The sequence below is a fragment of the Adiantum capillus-veneris genome, chromosome 1 (assembly GCF_014529385.1).
Source record: "Adiantum capillus-veneris isolate H3 chromosome 1, ASM1452938v2, whole genome shotgun sequence".
Lineage (NCBI taxonomy): Eukaryota > Viridiplantae > Streptophyta > Polypodiopsida > Polypodiales > Pteridaceae > Adiantum > Adiantum capillus-veneris.
The window spans coordinates 152,029,655-152,053,123 of NC_140931.1; positions in this window are offsets into that span (position 1 = coordinate 152,029,655).

Here is a 23,469-nt window from a genome sequence, read left to right on the forward strand (position 1 = left end):
TAGTTGGCAGGGTGGCTAAGACCTCCTTTACCTTGTTGTAGTGATGTTCACTTTCCTCGTCCCAAGTGAAAGTTGATCTTTGAGTGAGTTGTTGTAGTGGTAGAACAATTTGTGATAGTAGATGTATAAATCTACTTAAGTACCTCACCTTTTGTAGAAAACAGACCAGTTGATGTGCGGTCGTTGGTGAAGGTAGGACTATGAGTGCAGACACCTTACTTGGGTGGGCATTGATACCTTTTGTTGAAATTTCATGGCCTAGTAGAATGATTTCTAAATGTGAAATACGGGAGCTATATATACAAAACTCATCAATGAACACTCTTATGGATGTTCCAAAGAACGGTTGAAAAACATATGTGACATATCTTTGGAATGCGGCAGGTGCATTTGTGAGACCAAATGGCATAACCTTGTATGCAAAGCAACCCCATGGCATGATAAAAGTGGTTTTTAGCTGATCTTCCAAGTCTATGCATATTTGAAAGTATCCAGAATAACCATCACAGACGGTATAGCATTCAAAACCCGCTACTTCATTCAGAATTTCATCCAAGAAAGGGAGAGCAAAGTGGTCTCTCTTTGTAGCTGCATTTAGTGGTTTGTAGTCAACACAGACCCTCCACTTACCATTCTTTTTAGGCGTCACCACTACGGGTGACACCCATTCTGAGTTTTCTACAGGATAGATAAATCCCGCCTCCAACAGTTTCCTTACCTCGGCCAAGAGTGCCTTTTCTTGTATGATCCCCAGTCGTCGTAGCTTTTGCACAACTGGTTTTACCCCTTCCTTTAGCTTAATATGATGTTCCACCACTGTAATGCATGTGATTCTTTCATAGTTGTCAATGAACAGGTTAGGAAATCCCATCAACATTTGCAAAAAACTATCTTTCTCTTCAAGTGTTAATTCCGTAGACAACATACCCTTCAACCTACTTCCTCCTAGGCCAGGTGATTTGCTCTCCTCTTCATTGGGTTGCCCTTTTGGTGATGGATCACTAGTTGTGCTTACCCTTTGCGGATCCTTCATAATGATACCCATCACGTCAATGGAACTGTCACTTTCGTCGGTGGATGTGGTCTCCTCCTCAGAAGTGGAAGATTTGCTAGTGGTTTCATATGCCAATGTTTCCAGATTCATTTGCTTCTGCTTGCCAATCCTCATGTCGTAGTAGATTGTCTCCCCTTTCTTACCGGTCATGCGTAGAAGGCCAGTACCCCAGTCCTGTTTTGCCTTCATGGCCATCAATCATGGCCTTCCCAAGATTAGTGGATAGCCCTCCCCCTTAGTAGGCATTACAAAAACATCTACCTCTACCTCAGTGTTGAAAGCTTTCATTTTCACGGCACTTACCACACCCACACACTTTACTTTTGCGTTGTTTGCCATCTTTGCCTTGAATGGAGAAGGCATGTCAACCTCGAGCCCTAATCGAAGCATCATAGCTTTGCTCATTACAGAGATTTGTGCACCTCCATCAATGTAGGTGTTTCCAACCCTCTTTCCTTTTATGTTTACGTCGAAAATTGGAAGGATGTCGTCCATGTTGCAACCCGAAATTGCTCCGGCTACCTTTGTTTTGGAGCGTCTTGTACTTACCATTTTGGACCATTGTCGCCTTACTTTAGGTGCAAGATGTAGGAGATGTGGCTATGTAATCTTTGGTCCTTCCTCTGCCACATCCAATGTTAGATCATAGGGCTAAGAACTTTCCCCTAGCTGGAAGTCGGTGGTGCCCAATTTCCGTCGTGGCCTGGATGGCCTCTTGCTAGTCTCTCCTCTCATGCTTCTCTCATCATTTGATTGTGTAGCTTTCTCCCTCCTAGCTCTTTTCACAGTCATGGCTTCAAGTGGTTCTAAAAAGGTTACCTTCTCCTTACCCTTGTCCCTCTCCTTTGTTCTCGGTGGATCCACTACTACGGCTTTTCCTTTCTCTTCTAGCCTTATGATGTTTACAGGGCGATCAGGTGGTGGTGCTGGTGGAAGAGGTGGGATGGATGCTTGTCGTGGTGTCTGGGGTGGACGTAGAATTTGTGTTGGTGGGGCTGGTACTCGGGGTGGGGGTGTTCTTTCTCTAGGGGGTGACAATTGGTTCCTCCTACCTCCTCTATTATAGTTTTGTCGTGGTTTGGGACAGTAGTACATACCGTGACCGTCTTCTCCGTAGTTGTAGCGGTGATACTCCCTGTTTTGTCGTCGTGCTCTTCCAGGGTCTTGATCTCTTTGTTGACTCCTCCCTTGCTGTATTAAGTGGACAGAAAAATTCTGCAATTGGTCAGTAATATGGGCCAACATATCTTGTTGGTCATCTCTTACCCCAAGAGCCGGTGGTGGTGGTGGAATGGTGGTTGTCGTAGTTGCTGGTCGACGCGATGTTCCTTCTTCTGTTGACTCATTTTCTTTGGCTTTCATTCACAGCTTCTTGTCCTTAAGGCGAGCAATCTCAACGGCTAACTCGTATGTAGCCGGGAATCTACCTTTCACCTTATCCTTGAGAAGCGGCCATAAGCCATGCATGAACCGATCTTTTTTTAGGAAATCGGGTGCAGCTTCCCCCCTTGCCAATGACTCAACCCACCGTTCCCACAAATCCACAAATTTGGACTCATAGGTGGCATATTCTAAAAGACCCTCCTGCTTCAAGTCTCTCAACTTGTCCCACAACTTTTCTGAAGTGGTACCTCCCCCAAAGCACCTCTTAAAAGCGGTTTTTAAGGTCTCCCAATCATCCTTGGTTGCTTTTGGAAGTGCATTGTACCATGATCTAGCTTCTAGCTTCATGAGATGCTTGAAGATTCTAACCCAAGATTCATCCGTATCTTTGCTGCTCACTACACATGCTACTTCAAAGTCATCTAGGAAGTTTGTTACCAAATCCTCCCCCTTCTTTCCTTTAAATGTTGGAAATGCTACACTTGCCATGATTACTGAGAGAGAGCTAGAAAGACACACTGCTTAACTTGCAAAAGTTTTTTTCTTCTTTACAAGGAGGGGTGTATACCCTCTTATACTAGGACATAGATTAAAACTTCAAACGGTACATTGCCTTGTACCAAAGGTAAGACAAATGGCTGATCTAATGCCAGAACCTCAAAAGACCGCTCCCCACCCAGCATGGTGTCGATGACGTGCTGGTAGTGAGCCTTCAAGTCCAGTATTACCTTGATTGAGCGTACATGTGTTGGTATGTGTGATCTGTCTTGAGGTAGGTTGTACTGATTCATGTGAAGCTTAGAGGTGCTTAGTCACTGTCCAAGCTTGTGGGAGAGGGTGGTGTTCTTTCTTGAAACAAACTCAGTAGATCCCTAGTTTCTCAAGTGAGAGTGTGAGCCAATGCTTCCGTTATCTATGCTACAGCATCATGTGCGACTTGGAAACTGACTAAGATAATTACCTCGGTGACTTGAGTTACCCGATTCTCAAAGTAGAATAGTGTTGATTCTCCTTGTGCAGAGCTCCTTCCATCTTGTTGTTGTGGGTTGGTTGTAGGTTGCGGACATGGTTTCAACCTTCTCCTTCTTCTTCTTGGCACTCGGCCTATGTATATCCACTGAGTTTGGCGTGTTGGTTGACTCTCCCACTGAAAATCAATTACCGTTACGCTTGGCACTCGAGCTTCAATGGAGATGCCGAGTTCGTCTAGTTGTGCTTGGAGCTCTTCTTCTTCTGTCGTCCAGTTAGCAAATCCTGCTAGCCATTCATCCATTCACAATAGTTTAAAGGTTTCAGTCTTGTAAACTGAAGGGTTTCATGAAAAGATCCTCAGTGGGGGCACCAAATGACGGGGGCAAAGCGAACCCCGAACCCCGATGGTCTCTAAAACGCCGGGGGCCGAATGGAAAGCCTCGAGCCTATCACGGTAAAGCTAACAGTGGGGGCACCACCTAGCTTTGAGCAGCTAGGACGCAAACAAACACACCACCATAACAAAGTTTTCATCAGAGAGAGATAGATGCTTGGGAGTAATAGTGAAGAGGAAGGGGAATGAGATCAAGTTAGAGAGAGAGAGAGAGAGAGAGTATAGCGGCTTAGTACTTAGGCACCACAAAGGATGGCGAATCCATACACCCTTCATACATACACAAGCTCACTCCAAACACAAGACTAGGTGGCGATTCCGCACACCTCACATGGGCAAAACATTGCAAGAAACATACTCACAAAACCTCAAGCTTTATTTAGAGAATAAGGCGATGAAATAGGGAGCATAGGGTAGGGGAAAGAGAAGGGAGAGAGTGGTAGAGCACATGGCGGATAGGTGGGAGCTGATGGTGAAGACTCGCACGAGGGTTATGGCCATCATCCTTCATTTAGTTTCCCTTTATCTTCCATAGCCCAAGGGTGTAGAGGTCATGCTCAAGTCGAGCATGGTGACTGTGGTGATGGTGATGGTGTGGGTGTGTGTGTGTGCGCTAGGCACACACATTACATAGTGTACGATCTAGTGATGTTGTGTGTGTATTAGTGTGATGTTGACCCCTCTTAATATAGGGGAGGAGGGGGGAGAAATTCTAGAATTTAGAAATGAAGAAATCATTATCTACACAGGCCATGTGACTGTGGGCCCCACTTGTCTAGTTGTGTGTATATGTGCCAGAACAGCAGTCTCATGAGAGAGAGACTAAGAGAGAGAGATGGGTTGATGAAAAAAGTGAGAGGTGACATGGAGATTAAAGTAATTACAAGAGGGGAGTGTGTTGAGAGGTGAATCTGTGTGTAGATGTGTGTGAACACAAGAAAAATTATGTAACCACCGGGTGGGGATGGGTCTGTGGGCACCTTTTTCAGTGAAACTGAATGTGTGTGAGTGTGGGGGAGGTTATCTGGCTACAGGGCAAGAGACATGGCACCCTTTAGAGAGAGAAAGGGATATTTGGGTCATGGGATATGATAGGAGAGAGAAAAGGAGGGTGGGGTATACTGTTTTGGAAGATAGGAGAGGTGGCATCTGAGTTAGGGTGCATTATTGGTAAGGAAAGGGGGTGGGGTAGCTTGAGGGGAGAGAGAAAGGAGAAAGGACAAGGGGAAGAGAGACGGGGTTGACCTTTTGAGTGGAGGAGAGGAAAAGGGACACAGGGTGGGGCAACAGTGAAGAAAAAGGAGGCAGGGTGGGGATGGCTGCTACAGACGGGAGCATGGCTGCCCTGCAAATCATCCAAGATAACACAATATAACACATAATTCGAAAATCCCCATACCTAACAAATCCCATAGCACGGAATCGAAGCCATACGCGAACAGAGAGAGAGTTTGAGAGCGCGAGAGGATAAAAGAGCACGTGCAGGCGCACCTCCTATACCGGAGTGCTACGCCGGCACAACGAGAGAGAAGAGGGAAGAGGAGAGAAGAAGTACACGGACACTGGGTGCAATCTCCCCCCGTGCAAGAGTGACCACTTCCCTCTTGCACGTATTTAATTTATAGATTCTTGAATGGTCAAAGTGAGTACAAACTAGCCGGCCGGACATAGTTGGCCAAAGCTCATAAAGAGCACTTGAATAATAAAATGTACATAAAATATGATATCCTTTTGCAATAGCTTAGCTCGGTCAAGCCTTTTCCACCTGTCACAGCTACAATAAATAATAAGATATCAATTCCATAACATACCTCTCCATTGGAAAGCAACTGTCAAAAACAGTAATTAGTATGTTGTGTCAAAAATATCACATAATAAAAGAAAAATTTATGAAACTAAACAACATTAGCTTATGCCTGCCGTCATCCACATACTACCTATTCTAGTGTCCCATACCACTAGAATAAGCAATATATGTCATACCCTGATGAATCAGGATATCATTGGTCACACTCATCATCAATCTCACAATGTCAAGTCTCATCACATAAACACTGTCGTAATAATCACCAAATACCAAATCCCAAGCCAATTCCAATTCCACAATATAAGTCCAAATCCAAATCACTTTCATTATGTACCCGGGTAACAAAATCATGCCAGTTACAGTGGTGGCCAGCCACTATAGCATGATTTCGTGGTTGGTGTTGCCTAAATCGGCGAATCTACACCAATAAGACGTGCTACCTAAATCGGCAAATCTGCATTTGGTGAAGAAAATTATGAATCTGCAGTTTGTTGGTGTGCTGCCTAAATCAACGAATCTGCACTAGGATGAGCATTGACACACTGCCTAAATCGGCGAATCTGTGTGCTTGTGACCAATGGACTAGGCAATACATAAAGAAAAAAAAAATTATTCACTATGTTGTTGACATCACAGTGTAGTATATCAAAGCACTTACAAATCGTTGTACACTATCCCAGAGTACTGTAGCTCATATGAGTAGCTGCATAGCTTACTGATAAAGCATCTCAACAAAATTATCTCACAAAAAATCCTTTGAATTTAATTAGAGGGCATAATCTTCGCAGTGTTTGAGTATGCAGCTTAAATACAATGCAGAGACAAATACAATGCATAGAAAAAAAGGAGTGACGTATTCGAGGTACATACCAGCAGGATCCAGAGTGGCTACCTGAGTATGCGTGTCGAGAAAGTTGTGTTGTTTTTGGGAATGGTATTAGTAAACACAGTTAGGAGTTTGACACAACCTTGTATGATAGACTTAGTATAGTCAAGCAGGAAATAATAAGGTTTGATAACAGGGTAGGGGGGAGTATCATAAAATCGGATAAAATATGGTTAGGATTTGATTACTGTAGCTGGAAAAAAAATTAGTTTGCAAAGTAAAGAGATCACTTATCTGATGTTCTCGCATTATGGTCTGGATAGGTTGTTGTGAATCCTTAGATGAGTTAGAGAAATGTGACAAAAACAAATGAAGATCATGATAAAAATCATTTGATTATGGTCAATCAAGACAGATACGTTTATTTCCTTAAAATTGTGGTAAACGAACTAAACATAATAGTGTGGAGCAACGCTAATGTACAACAACTAGTAAAATGTAACAATGAGCTATTCGAAAAGGAGAAAACCCAGAAAATCTTCACAATTGGAGAACTAGTCTATCAAATTTTAATGCCCTAATTAATTATGAAACTTGATTGTGGTTGTCTGCAACATATTTCATATTTGTGTTGCAAATACTTTGTTTTTTTTTTTATTTATAGTGTTGTTACCCACCGCAAATTTGTACCATTTGTCAATATCTAGTCACATTGTAATCGTCGATGGGGCATATTGCCAATGTAATTATGAGGGGGGGGGGGGGGGGGGGGGGGGGGGGGAAGCTCTGATGTGGAGGTGTCAGATGCAGCAGACGAGGGGGAAAGAGGGAGAAATGAAATGAAATAGAATGTTACATTCAACGCCTTCAAAGACCAAAATTATATTGTGAGTCAAAATTGATGCAATTAGTGTGAATCTAAGATCTGTGTATTAAAGATGAGGTAAAATGAAAGACTAAAATTAAAACGCTAAAAGCATCTTCCTCAATGTTCGTCGTGATAAGGAATCATAGTGGGAGGCCGACGAGAGATAAAGAAATGAAATGAAATGTTGTATTAAACGTCTTCAAAAGGCCAAAATTAAAGATAGTCCAAATTGATACAATCCATGTAAATTTAACGATCTAATCCAATGCCTGGTACATATGAAAATGAAGTAAAGGAAATAAAAAATAAAGAAAAGGTGTCGTCAACATCATCAATACCCGCCTCTATACATGGGCGTACTAGGAGGGGGGAAGAGAGATAGCTAAATGAATGAAATGTTATATTAACCGTCTGTAAAATGAGTATGGGACCAAACGCATACAATCCTCATGGATCTAGTTCAATATCTGGGTACAAAAAATAAAATGAGTTATACGTAAACGTGGCGTGGCTCCTCTACGTGGAAGGCCATGGAACTCTGTGCGTCCTTCTCCTCTGCAACTTCTCTATTCCGGTCCTCATCCTCCTCGTTCCCTCATCCTCTTCATCATATGCAACAGTAGCATGGTGCAACTTCCGCAATGCTCATATACCCTCCTGCAGTGCTCGGAAAGCCCTGAGTTTTCCCTGTCGTGCTCTCTATCGGATGGCAGCTTACTTCACATCATCAACTCCTTTAAGGAGATGCTATGCAAAGCTCCGTCTTGTGTTCGCAAGCCGTCAGTACGCCTTCCTTATATGCCTCATGGCCCATTCTACTCTTGTTGCTTACACCATAACTGTTTACTTTGTAGAAGCAAGTTTTTTTTTTCCTCTGTAACCTATTTTGATACCTTGAAAACAATTTCACAGCTCTTGCCTGAGCACTTTGTTGATGCTCATAATTATTGGAAGGTGTATGAGCATCTCATGCATCCCCTCAGGTCAGCGCCCTCTGTAGCCAGCTTGCAGCCCTGTTTTCTACGGGGTCGGGCCACCCTCTTCAACTAGCCGCACTCCCCACTCTTCTACAGCATACAGCTCTTGTGCAACCTGCAATCGGCCAACCTCTTGAGCCTGTGAAGCCCTGCCCGACAATGCTCTGACTCCTCCCTCACCATGATGAACACTCATGTCATCAAGTGCACTGGCAGATACCTTAGGGAGAACTTCCGCGAGAGAGTATCACCTATGTGCAATGACCTTTGGTAAGCTTGATGAACCTCCAGCTCGTCAGCAAAAGTGGTTGATAAGTTTGGGAAAGGTGAGCGTAGTGTCGAAACTTCCAGTCTGGGGACGAGAAGGGGAGAAGGTAGGAATCAACCTTGGTGTGGGTGCTCAATAGAGAGAAAAGGTGAAGGCGCTGCAGTGTGCTCGTCATGGAGAGAGAGTTTTGAGTGGTGTGTAGGCCTTTTGGGTGAATGAGACTGGAGAGAAAGACGGCTGGAAGGTGGTTGTTATTCGACCAGAGGGAGAGAGAGAGTTGTAGTCGACCTGAAGAGAGAAATGATCGTCGACCAGTTATGTGTGTGTGGGGGTTGGCAGACGGCCATAGCCGCACGAGAGTGGGCAAAAAGAGAGAGAGAGAGAGAGAGAGAGAGAGAGAGAGAGAGAGAGAGAGAGAGAGAGAGAGAGAGAGAGAGAGAGAGAGAGAGAGAGAGAGAGAGATAACTACTATGGTTTGGTGATATGGTGCATGCTGGAGAAAGTAGCAATAATTAGATAAAACAGTAAAATTTGTGGGCGAGCCACTGAGATTGTTTCCGGCCCGCTGCATGGCGGTGCCACGAGCCTGTGGATCATGAGTAATCCAGTTTGCTTGGGTAGTTGTGGGCCGTAGAAGGCGGCTTGTGGAGGGAGGAGTAGTGGATGTAATCAGCTTGCCTATAAATGGAGTTGAGTAACTGTGACGTTGCTAAAGCAAGCACATGCAATCCTCAAGTGCCTGGGTGCCTTCAGTCGCAGACAAGGGACACGCACATGCCTGTGGCTGCATGGTGTGCATCTAACCACACACACAGTTGGTTGTGGAAGAGTGGTTTAGCGGAGAGCGTTCAATATCTAAGTGTGTGTGTATGTGAGGTGATGAAAAGGAGAGAGAGACAGGCTGACTGTTGCTCGTCGTTAAATGACCGGAGCTGCAAATGCTTTGCATGCTCAATGACAACGTCATAATCACGTCATATGATGACGTCAGAGAACAAGGCCAAGTTATTGCCATTGTGGACTTGTGCCAGCACAAAACCGGTCTTTGGGTTGACATCGCCATCCAATGCCTCGAACAACGGGCAACAATCATAACATGAAAATTATCGAGCATGGTTGTTGTCGGCTCTGGCTGGTGACCACGGCAACAGGCTGGGTCTCTTGAACGGTCATGAGGATAATGATGCACGCAGAAGACAATTAAAATGCATCCCTCCTACGAGGTGGTTCCCACCATACGGTCACCGCTAATCGGTTCGTATTGTGCACAACTGTGCCGCGTAGTTCCTACTACAATGGACAAAATTTCTATAATTCTTCTTCTTCCTCTACGCCTTTTAAAACTCTTCTACTCCCTATTCATATCTTTGCACTCGTCATAAGCTCGTCTATTAGTAATCGATCGACCATGATTATTCATGTGCAAGATACTCTAATTGCAACCAGTATGCATCTACTAAAAGAATTTAATTCCTTGATTATGCAATGCAAAGCGCTATATCTAGATATGAATTGATCACAAATCAATTAGGTATAGTGACTAGCCAAAGCATAACATTCTATGACAAAGAAAGAGGACATAATCATTTGAAATGTAGAAAACAAAAGTGACAACACTTAGCTTTGATAAAGTTCGCCATATCTTTAATCATTGCATAACCATGAGCGTAGCCATAACTCTGATACCACTGCTACAGACGGGAGCATGGCTGCCCTACAAATCATCCAAGATAACACAATATAACACATAGTTCAGCAAATCCCCATACCTGACGAATCCCATAGCATGGAATCGAAGCCATACGCGAACAGAGAGAGAGTTTGAGAGCGCGAGAGGATAAAAGAGCACATGCAGGCGCACCTCCTATACCGGAGTGCTACGCCAGCACAGCGAGAGAGAAGAGGGAAGAGGAGAGAAGAAGTACACGGACACTGGGTGCAATCTCCCCCCGTGCAAGAGTGACCATTTCCCTCTTGCACGTATTTAATTTATAGATTCTTGAATGGTCAAAGTGAGTACAAACTGACCGGCCGGACATAGTTGGCCAAAGCTCATAAAGAGCACTTGAATAATAAAATGTACATAAAATATAATATCCTTTTGCAATAGCTTAGCTCGGTCAAGCCTTTTCCACCTGTCACAGCTACAATAAATAATAAGATATCAATTCCATAACATGGGCTGCCCCGCAGACACGAGGTGGCCTATTTTACCTTTCTCACTTATTTACATACTCATACTTTATTTTTTTCTTACTTTTTTCAATGCCTTTTATCACTACCTCCCTAAGAGGGGGTTTCCATGGGGTGGGGAATAGAGAAAAGGGGTATGGGAGCCTAGCTTGTGAAAAGCCCTCATCAACGCAAAGGAACCTAAAGAGTCAAAGACTAACTCGGGAGGTCAGTCTTGGTTGACAAAGTCTTTGAACCTTTGGATGCGATCTTGAAAGCTTATGATGCTTATATGTTAAAGACCAACCAAACCCAGGAGGATAGATGGCTAACGTACCCTCACCCGGGGTATGAAAAAGAGAGGTTGCAAATGTGCAAGGAGCTTATCCAAAAGACCCAAGCTCTTATAGAAACACATGTTCCAGATGCTGCAAAAACAAAGGTGCTAATCCGTGAAAAAATCTAGGAAATGGAAAGTCGTGGTATTGTAAACAAAGAGGAAGAGCCAGGAGTTGAGGCACCTTTAGATACAAGGAAAGTAGCCAATACCACAGATGGGGTGGGCTCACAAGCAGTGATGCCTATTCCGGAGATAGAAGAACCGTGGCCATAATCCTTATGGGAATCGACTAGAAACCAAAAAGATGGTAGTGCTACCTTACAGTCGTCACCTATCCCTGAGATAAACATGAATCACAAATTTTTCCTAGGGGATATAAAATCTTTATATGGGGATGTCGGGTTTGTTGCATCTAAAGAGAGTAAACCACGCTCTCTAAAGACTTTGCCATCTTTCATAGGAGAACATGAGACAAAATCCAAGGTTTAAATGGTACCTTCTTAGTGGAAAGCCACACCAAAAATGATGGATACCAAGAGCTTGCATGAATTGATGTCTTTTCCTATACAATGCACACTTTATCTCTCAGAGCTACTAAAAATTAGACCGCATCTATGGGGCCAAATGGGAAAATTTTTGGAAAAGATAGGGTTGAAAATCCCTTCACATGACCAGCTTGCGGACAAAAACATGGGTGATACCTTGCTTAAGAATCTACAAACAAAGCCAGTACCAGTAAATAAGGTGGGTGACTACTATGCAGGAGAAGAAGGAAACAACACCTTCCCACTTGAGTACAAAGGCGTAAAGATGGTTGTTATCCTAGATAGTGGGGCAGGAATTGCCATTGCAACCAAAGAGATATGGAAAAAATGAGGAAATCCTGCTCTTAGGAAAACTCGAATGAAACTGTAATTACCAGATGGATACGTTGAGAGACCAATAGGAATATTAGAACAAATCATTGTATCCTCGTGTGGCATTGAGTATGAGCATACCTTTGTCATAATGAATCTTGACAAGAGCACCAACTTTGATATCATATTGGGCAGACCATTCATGCGTCAGCTCAAAATGGTACAAGACTGGGGCTATGACCATATCTACTTGAGACACAAAGATGTCACAACAAAAATCGGTGTCAAAGATCATAGTTATTGAGATGTAGTGCGAACCTTGGGGGAAGACTTTAACTCCACAACTGATTTGGAAGAAAGATTGCATCTTAGAGCATTCAGTAGAAGATGCGGCGTATGTACCAGAACCATTTCTAGAGGAGTTATTTGAACCCTTTGGATGGGATCAAATACTAGCGACTTTTGATGTGTATGTGAATGAGGCGACCCTAACTAAATTTTGTGATGAAGATGGGTATGATATAACTCCCTTATTTACGATAAAGGTGTTGAAGGAAGCTAATGAAGTTTGTGAGTGTGAAAGCAAAAAAGTTGAGAAAGATTGCTACATCATGGAGCATGGTTCCAAGGTGCAAACAAAGGAAGCAGAGCAACCAAAAGAATATGTCATCATTGACATACCTAAAGAAACAACAAAATCTATTTCAAAGAAGCCGACTCCACAAAAAGTGCAAATGAAAGAAAATAAAGGAAAAAAAGTCAACATCAAACATTCAGAAAATGCAAGATCAAAAGAAGAATAAGGACAAAGAAGAAGATTGACTATCTCCTACAATGATCAAATTCAGCATATGCGGAGAAACAAGACTTAAAATCACATTTAAAGAATCTAATGACTTATGGAACATGGATCATGATGGGAAGGCCACCAATCAAAGAGCTAGAGGAGATAGTCTACACAAGTTCTAAAATGCCAATTCCTAGCTTCGGAGTGGCGAAAGTTGTACTCAAGTTGAGTACTGGAGAGTATAAGGATATTCTCCACATAATTGACTCCCATTACATCAAAGAGAGTCTGGTCTTGACAGAAAGGTGGAGGATCATCTTCTTTCAACCGCAGGAAAAATCTTCAACAACAACATCAGCAAAGGCCCCAAAAGCACCTCAAGTTAATGCAAAAAAGTAGCAACCAAGCATAGCAGAAAAAGGTAAAGCTAAGGTAAAATTTGAATTAGATCAACCTCGCAAGGCAAATTTACCCTCAACGATCTTCCATCAAACTTTTCGCGAAGCCTCTACATCAAGAGCCAAACCATCGACAATGCAATGGAAACTGAGACAAAAAGTCTATCAACCAAAGTTTCCATCACAGCAAAGCATTAGGAAGAAGCCAAAGAATGTCAACCAAGTGTTGGTATCCAAAGAGCACATCAAAGTCAAAGACCCAGTTTGGATACATGAAACACAAGTTGAACCTCAACCACAAAAGGTGACAGGGTGGGTAGCATCAAATGAGTCAATCACTGCTCAAGGCTACTTCCAAGGAAACGCTAATATTTGGGCCAAAAAGCCTAAAGTAACAGCCTGGAACTACCACCTCAACAAACGTGATCTACATAGAACAAGATGCGCTATAAATGCAAGACAAACAACTCAAATAGGAGAAAGAAAAACCACAAAAAGCAAAAGAAAATACCTTCCAAACAAGAAATGCGGCAAGTTTGGGTTCCACAGTCAGACTTCAACAAAAATAACCAACACAAACAGATGCAACAGTGGATGATTCCAGTCCAGCTACTCGAAGCACAAGGATTTTATGAAGGTAACACTCAAATATAGTTACCAAAAATTGTAGCTCAGTCTGGAACAACCAAGAAAAATCAAGTAGCACAAGCTTCTGCCCAAAGGCAAGCAATGACAACCAAGCGCCAACAAAATCCAATTGCAACCAAGGCTGCTGCAATCTCTAGATGGATATCTTGTCATCAACTCTAAAATCAAGGATTCTAAAAATCAAATCATCAAATCTGGATACCGAAGCCTAGTGTCCATCAAGTCAATAAGAAAAAGGAAAAAATACAAAAGACGGTCACACAAGGACCAAAAACAAGATGGGTTCAAAAATTGCTAGTGTAAACTCAAACACAAAGAACCCACACACAGATGCAACCGCTTCTCATGGGAGATAAAGCAAAGGCTCCATCGGTCTCTACAACAGTTGAAGAACTTGTTTCACAAAGTAGTGACAACATACAACAAGCAAGTCAAGAGGAGCAAAAATATGTCAACCTAAACGACAAAATGGTGGCATCCAAAGACCAGCACAGTGGAAGAGGCCTAAATTTCCAGAACTTATGGAATTAGGTTTCTGGCCTTTAATAGGTAAGTCCAAGTCGCCATTAACAATACATGTCATAAAAGTCAGAGTCGGGTAGCTAAGCCACTAAATGAGTGGGGCATTAGTACCAAACTTTCATGTAATATTCTCTATGGTCTAAGCGTCTTAGTTATTCTAAGTACTACTCAAGCTGAAAGAGTTGAGCATAATTACTTTGTGTCGTTCGTGCTGGTATAGGTGAGCATAAGAGTCGAAGTGGTATGTAAAAGGGGAAGTCCAAAAGACACTCACACACTCATCACAGTGAGGTATCAGTGGACAAGCTTCTACATTAAAAACGCTTCTTGGAAACGTGGAAGCTATTGAGACATCCTTTGATGTCACAAGTGCTACATTTGTTCCTTGAAGCACCCATCAACTCCATCTCTTACACTACATGCTTTTGTTTGACAAATTTCTTGCATGCATATAGAGTGTCTCATAATTGGCACTTGCATTAGACACTCTTCTTTTGTTTCTCCCAAGCACTCACCTTACATGACAACAGGTACTTTAAGTCCAAATGCTCAACTCCAATAAGAGCGTATACCAAAGGTACTTTTTTTCCACCAGGGTTTTTCCCTTTGGTCATCAAGGTTTTAGACCCTAATCTAGAAACCCTCATCGTTAACTTCTTGTATATATTCCTTCTACATCAATAATAAGGAAATGGCTACCCAAATCAATCGCTAACGACTTGGAGCAAAAAATGTAGGTCTTCACATGCTTATCAAGAGCATCTTTTATCTTCAAGGGCGATAACAAACCTCCATTAAAAAATGGCAAATCAAAGAATGGCCTACAACGACAATCAATGACAAATTCCACAAGAGAGTCATCAACAACAATTAAAAGTAGCTCACATAGTGCTTCAACATTGGCTACCTATTACAAACAACTCAAATTACAGTGGACATGGAAAGCATACCATCATAAAGACCACGCCACAAAGAGGATCGGTTGTACAGACTCGAAAGCATTACAATTTTTCTTCATGGTGGCCAAGACAGGCAACAAAGAGAAGAATGTGCAACAAGAAGAAAATTTGCCTCAACAATCAAGCTCACAAATCAAGAATCAACAACACGGCAGATATGAATCACTCAAAGAAGGGGGAGCATCATCAATGACAGAGCACTTCCCAAGCTGAAGTCCAAGCTTGAAGACAAAGCTGAAGACAACCCTATGACAAGACTGCACAAGGTCGTGTCAAGGGATGACATGAATTAGGAAGGGGGGAATGTTTGAGGACAGATCAAACGGGCGTCTAACTATTCGAACACGTAGCCGGACACCACATTTGTACTCTAGTAGTTTGCCGAGTTAGTGTAGTAATACTATGTGTAATCTTGATTCTAGAGTAGTGGGTCAATTTCCTGAGTTGTAATGCTGTCATGACAGTTGTAAAAGTCCATGTGAGTCGGCCATTGGCCATTTAGAATTCCCTAGGTATAAAGGTCAATAACCTTAATGTGAAAGGGGGCTTATCTTTAGAGAAGAAGAAGGAGCTATGAAAACTTACGCTCAAGCTACAAGCTGCTCCACCTTGTAATCGACGCTACTAATGAATGGGTAATCAGTTTTTGAATCCGAAACTTGCATTGTGTTCCTCTCTCTTTGCTCTTTAATTCAAGTGTAAGCATCGTCAGTTTTTTTGTGGTTCATGACTACGTGTCTCTGAGCTGTAATTGCAGATTTGAGTGCTTAAATCATTATTTTTAGTCGTTTTGACTATGAGAGTGTTCCTAGACCATAGGGAGACCAGTCTGGACTGATCTATTGCAGTTTTCAAGACCTTTTTCATGATGGATCGTGATTTTGGTACCTTGTCGGATTGCGACCAGACTTGCTAGGATCGTGCCGCTAGGTATCCTAGACCTCCTCCTAAAGTTTTGTTTCATTTTAAGTCCGTTCCAGTGCCGAAATGGCGTGATGACCTAGAGATGTGAGAAAGAACATAAGCAGATTTCCCTGATCATTGACTGTTGGTTTGCTTGTTGAGCTAGTGTGTTTGCTTGGTTAGGTTCACTTCATGAGATTGACGATCTCATAGAGTCTCCATGCCCCATCCAAGTCACTTTACCTGAGTATTGACATTATGTTAGTGTCTGAAAGCTATGCTGCAGATGTCTGTCACGGCGACCCGCTAACAAGCTCCCTTTACACAAAGGGCATAGTGGACACATGTCATCTCCCTAGCCCATTTGCCCCCAAGGTCGTTCAAATCCTATTGGATGGCCATAGAGGTGGACCAATGAGAGTTAGGCTAGAGTAAATCTAGTTTAATTCATTTAAAAACATTTGATAAAAGAACAAATAGAAATTAATCTCTCTAGAAGACTATTGGAAAGTCTCCCAAGGTGTAACATTTAATGGACTAATAACTTATGTGTAGCGGAAATTAGCATGAACATAGTGGGCATTTCATTAGAATAGATTCCTAATGAGAATTACAAGAGTGCTTGGGTGGAGAGAGCAACAAAAAGCATAACACCTAGTTAGATAGCATCGACAATACTTTCAAAAGAGAGAGAAATTAAGCTATTGACAACAGTTGAGGACCGGATTTGCATGGAGCCGGTCCCCCCTCCAAAAGGCTTTGTATTATGGTTTCTCCCATTAAGAGAGACATTGTACAATAGAATTCTTTGTGTTCCTTCAAGACTAGCTAGTGCAATGAAGATGGAAGCTTCATGCACCAAGCAAAACACTTAATCAAACACAACTTGAATTATCCCCGTTCTCAGACCCAAGACCTCACACACCTTCGAAGATGGTGAGGGCTAGCAGGGTATGAGAGTAGATTGAGAGGAAGAAGGAGTATCTTACGAGAAAGATGTACATCTCCTCACATAATCACTCATATTAGCATAGCTTAGCTTAGTAATTAGCTTGGTAGAGGAGATGAGCATGCATTGAAGCTTGGCTCTTGGTTGGATTTGCATCCACATGCCAAGAGAGAGTTGATGTAGGCTTCTATCTCACAAGCTTGGAGTAGGTGATGAGCTCTCCATTAAAGCTTGGGAGGAGATAGGGTATTCTTCCTTCACACATGGTCAAGTGTGAGTGTGTGTGTGTGTCAATGCCCAGCAAAAATCAGCCCCCTCTCTCTCTTGGGCGAGCCCTTGTTGCTAATTTGGTCTGGCTTTTGCCTCATTGGACCTCCCCAAGTCAAGCCAATGGGTATTAAGCAGCATAAGTGATAGCCTTCTGACATGTGTCCCCCTTTCCCCTTTTGTGAGAGCTTTAGGTAATTAAATAATTAAACTAAACTCTCATTGGACCCCTTTGCGTCCTGGCCAATAGAAATCAGGCAAGCCATGGGGCTTCTGAATGCTCATTGGACCCTTTGGGAGACTGCCCAATAGTCTTCTAGGAGACTTAATTCTCATTGGTTTTTTTCATTAAATGTTTTTAAATTAATTAAACTACATTTACTCTAGCTTAATTCTCATTGGTCCACTTCAAGGGTCTTCTAATAGGAATTGGGCACACCTTGTGGGCATCTGGCCTAGGGAGCTGACATGTGTCCCTCATTCCCTTTGTGTAAAGGGAGCCTGTGTGTGTGTGTGGCTTTCTCTCTCATCCCCTACCTTTAGGGCTCGCCCCCTCCCATGTAGGGATGTGCAAAGACTTTTTGGGCACACACAAAGCATCCAATTTTCCCTAGGGTTGACCTTTGGACACAACCTTTGAATTTTGGAACCTTAGCATTTTGGAAGTCTTAATGGGCTGAACCTTAGGGTCTTTTTAGCCCATTGTTGCACATGGCTCTTTTGCATATGGCCCCCCCTTTGGATCCCTATTTTCCCTCCTTTGGATCCCTACTGTGGCCGGTCTGCTAGCTTAACCAATATTCTAGCTTTTTCTCCCCTGGCCTTCCCCACATTAAATGATCAATTTAATATGAGAAAATCATTTAGGAGAATTAGATATTGATTATTATGACACAAGGGGTCCAATGAGCATTCAACAACCCAATGGCTTTCCTGATTCCTGCAAGCCATAAGACTAAGGGATCCAATGAGAGTTTAATTGCAAAATTTAAATACCTAAATCTCTCACAAAAGGGGAAAGGGGACACATGTCACAAGGCTATCACTTATGCTTCTTAATTATCATTGGCTAAGCTTTGCAGGGTCCAATAGGATGCCAACATGTGCAATTAGCAAGAGGGGTCAACCAAGAGAGAGAGGGGGCTGATTTTTGCAAGGCATTATCACACACGCACAATCTCATGTGTGGAGTAAAATGGACTATCTCCTTCTTAAGCTTTAATGAAAAGCTCATCATCTACTCCAAGCCTGTGAGAAGGGAGGCCTACACCAACAAATCTTGGCTTTGTGATGTGAGTCCAACCAAGATCCAAGCTCCAATGCATGCTCATCGCCTCTACCATGCTAATTAATAAGCTATGCTAAGCTATTAAGAGTGATTATGTGAGGAGGCATACTTCTTTCTCGTAAGAATACTCCTTCCTCACAATCTACTCGTATACCCCGCTAGCTCTCACCATCTTCAAAGGTGTGTGAGGTCTTGGGTCTGAGACCGTCAGGGAATTGATGTTGTGTTTCAAGTGTTAGCTTGGTGCTTGAAGCTTCCATCTTCATTGCACCAGCAAGTTATTGAAGGAACACAAAGTATTGTATTGTAAATTGTCTCCCTTGATGGGGAAAACCTATAATACAAAGCCTTTTGGAAGGGGGACCGTCGACTCCGTGTAAATCCGATCCTCAACTGTTGTCAATAGCTTAACTTCTCTCTCTTTTTGAAGTATTGTTCATGCTTATCTAGCTAGGTGTTATGATTTTGTTTCTTTCTCACCATTTAAGCACTCTTGCTATGCTCATTAAGAATTTATTCTAATGAAATGCTCACTATGTCTATTTAATTTTTTGCTACACACAAGTTACTAGACCATTAAATGTTACACTATAGATATGGTTGGTGGTGAATGGGATCATAAAATCTCTCAATGTGACAAGCCAAAGAGAATAGTTGGTGACATGTTTCCTCTTCCTTCGCGAATTCCTTCTCGAGCTCAAGATTATGGTATGCAGATTAAAATGGAAGCAGGACCAAGTGGTTTGATAGCTGAAGATAAGGGCAAGACAAAGGTGGTAAGCATAATTCATTTGGAGAAGGATGAGGATGAATCAAGATCTATGGTCATGCCTGTGGGTAAGAGGGCTACAAGAGATCAAGACATGAGTGATGCAAGTCCTAGCCATAAAAGAGGGAAACGGGTTGAAACATGTACAAGTAAAGAGAAGAAGAAGAGAAAGCCCAAGCAACATTACAATGCATCCAATTTTCCTTTGGGAGAAGGAAAACCAAATCATAGTTTAAGGTCTGATTTGCTGAATAGAAAGATTGATGTTATAAGTTAAAGAGTCAATAGAAGCACGTGGTCAACCCTATGATCAGGGAGCTTGCTAGGGGCTATATGAGAGTTCTATCTTTGAATGAGCTACCAGATCTATGCCCTACTATGAATGTATGGCATAAGAGGAGGTGCATTGGAGAGGCTTATATTGATGAATGTGCACATGTATGTGTTATCACTCAAGCTTGTGTATCAAAGTTGGGACTCAATATGGTGAATAATTCAGGTTTTCTTATAACGCTTGCAAACCAATCAAGGGTGAAGTGTTTGAGAGTTATAAAGGACTTGGAGGTGGATGTATTTGATGTTAAAATGCTAGTCAATTGTCATGTTAGTACTGGTGCTTTCCGTCTCATCCTTGGAAGACCATGGTTACAGGCAAACAAAGTTGTGTAGGATTGGGGACACAGTACCATCACTCTCTACAATAGAAGGGGTGATAAGAAGAGGTTTGACATGGCTAGCAAGCAATTTTTGGATGCTGATTTTGATTAGCAAGGCGATGAAGAAGAGTACTCGAGTGAAGAAGAAAACAATGGGGATGATGGTAGTGAGACAGAAGATAATAGTGATACTGATGTAGATGTTTCATCATTATTCCTTGAAGAAGAGCATGATGAGAAGCAAATATTTCTTTGCCTTATGGAGAATGAGGATATCTCTAGTACTCATAGAGAAAATTGAAGAGCTGATGCAACCCAAAATTCAACCTAATGTTAAGCAGAAGTTGATTCAAAGGATGTTATCTTCAGATTTGACTAGTCATGAGAAACGTGAGTACCTACGCATGATACAACACTTTCCACTTTCCCAATTTATTCATCACTTCTTATGAGAAAATTAGAGGATTCAAAGGAGAGAAAACCAAAATTCCAATCAAGGAAGGAGATGAGCCTGTACGCCAAAAGCTAAGGAGAATGGGACAGGTACAACTTAATACTTTGAAAGAAGCGGCAGACAAGCTTCTCATGTCTTGTGAGTGCTGTGAAATGGGTCAGTCCTATTGTTGTCACACCCAAGAAGGATGGAAAGTGGAGGATTTGTGTTGATTTTAAGCCTCTAAATGCATCCATGAAGAGGAATCCATACCCTCTTCCTTTCATAGATGGCATACTTGATTCTATTGCAGGGCATGAGAGGTATAATCTATGTGATAGATTCTCTGGATATTTTCAGCTCACCTTGGCTCCAGAAGATCAAAATAAGGCCACATTTATCATAGCATGGGGATGTTTTTGTTATTGTGTGCTTCCTTTTGGTCTTATGAATGGCTGTGCTTGGTACCAAAAGTGAGTCAATAAGATGTGAAGGATCATATCAAAGTCTACAACCAGGTATGCTTCCATTAAAGAAATCAAAGAAGTATGCCTTCCTTTGACGTGCTTTGAATCAATTTTTGAGAATTTTGGACATGTTTTGCACAATTTCTCAATAGTTTCAATGTTTGGCAGATTCTGATGCAATTTAAGTGGCTAACCTAATCAAAAGTGATGCAATGTAAATGGCTAACCTAATAAAAAAATCTCTAAATCACGTGAAATTTGACACATGCACTCTATTACTACCCTAGATCAAATCCCCTTTAAACAAATTTCAAAAGTTGGATTTTCAAGCTAGGAGAAATCTAGCCCTACTGACGTTTTACATATCCAAATTACTTCAAACTTGAATCAATGTCTCAATACACTATGTTTTAGCCTGTGGTATTGCCAAATGATGAAAATTTTACATTTTCAGGTGAAGAGGTAATAAGCGCGCTTATTATCTTGGGGTCTAGATTTGCAAGTTTTTCAGCTTCTTGCAATTCACACAGTTAAATCCACGTTTCAACCACTTTCCAAAAAAAAACTTATTATCTACAGGGCTGCTTTGACCTCATCTGTTTTGGCTTGGAATGCACTCAATAGCTTAACACTCAATAATCTAATCCGTTTCGGTTCAAAATGCACTCAATAGCTTAGCAGTGTTACCCTAACACCTCTCCTGTGCTTAAAATGCAATTGTGATGCTTAAATCTTGAGTTATGAACCAATTTAGAAGAGGATTAGCTACAACAAACTTATGGAATCATCGCGAGAAACTTACAATGTTGTATAGAGCTTTCACCTTTAAAGACATTAAAGCATATGATACTTCAAATAGACGATCCGCGAGGGAGTTATGAGCAAGAGAAGATTGTAGGAGAGTACAAAGAGCTCAGATACTGTACGCATGCTTATTATTCAAAAACTTCATGAGGGTTTTTTACTAAAATTGACTTTTATACCTTGGCCAAGGTTTTAGAAATGTGAAACGGACACAAATTTGGGTACAGAGGGACTAGAAATAACATTCGGGTGATTACAAACTGAAGGTTCACAGCCTCGACTACCGACTTTACATTCTCATAAAAATAATTGAAATTACAACTTTAAACCTGACGGGCTTTTATATAAAAATGAAGTTACAATATTGAGCTCAAAATTAAGCCTTTGTGCTAGCTTGCTGCTAACAACTCTCATGATATGCAAAAACTCTGTCGGACAAGGGAAATGTCCAACAGCCACTAGAGAGCCTTTGCTTGCAAAAACACTGGAGAAAATACACCTACGTCTGCTCCTACTCAAAAACGCTGATGTGAAGGGGAAGGCTCCACTGATGAAGATGATGATGAGGATGATCCCCAGATGTCTGCCAATGTCTCCTCTACCTTGGCTAGAACCTTTGCTCTGATACCATGTGCAAGTGCGTAGTGGAAGAGTGGAAGAGATAGAGAGAGAGAAGAGCGAAGAGAGGAACATAGATGAACAAGAACCAAATGTTGATCAAGATAGTCACAAGATACAAGAGCCTGAACAAGAGTACTACCCGTAAGTAAGGGCTCTAACAGACACTCTACTCCAAAATGTGTCCCGAGAGAATGACTACAAATGAGGGGGTATAGGGCCATATATACCTCACTAAATGGTTCGGAGGACTCACCAATGTAAAAAATGAAAGTCAGTGGGTAAATGAAGAGTCATGGACACCTGCCCATGCATGATCGCTCGCCCGCATCTGTCGGACAAAACTCGGTCCTGTATCAAATTTGCACTAGACCTAGGCTAGGACAAAGGTAGAGACTGATTGGCTCATTTGGACCTGTACACTTGGACTAGCTGACCTCCCACTAACACAATTGTCTTTTGATTTCTTACTTTGCTAAAAAGGGACATTTATATTGAAGTATGCATATACAGCTAAGATAGCAACTTTACTTTGTATTTTGAATCACATTAGTGAAACTTCACATTGTATTATAAAGAATCTGTATGTCACTTAATCAATGCAAAAAGAACGTTCATAATTGAATGTCTAATAAAGGCATATTTGCCATGCTTCATACATTACCAATATCAAATAAATCTTCCATACAACACTCAGTCACTTTTGAATGGATTGGTTAGTGGTACAAATCCTCACTACTATGAGGATATGTCCATCATGATGTGGCTTCCATACAACACTCAATCATTTTTGGGTGGATTGGTGAATGCTACAAATCCTCAGTACTACGAGGATATGTCCATCATGATGTGGATACATGAAATGGAGCACTTTGATTATCATCAGTAAATCCTAGATACTTTCAAGGCCTTCAAGATATTGCATATTGAAGGTAGACCAATAACCACTATAACTAGATAAAACCTAGTTTACATCAAGTTTACTTGTAGTTTATCAACTATAGAAAAAACCTAGTGTAGTTTACTATTTTTGAGTTTACCTTTTCACAACTCATAATATGCTAAACCCCTTGATGTGAAAAC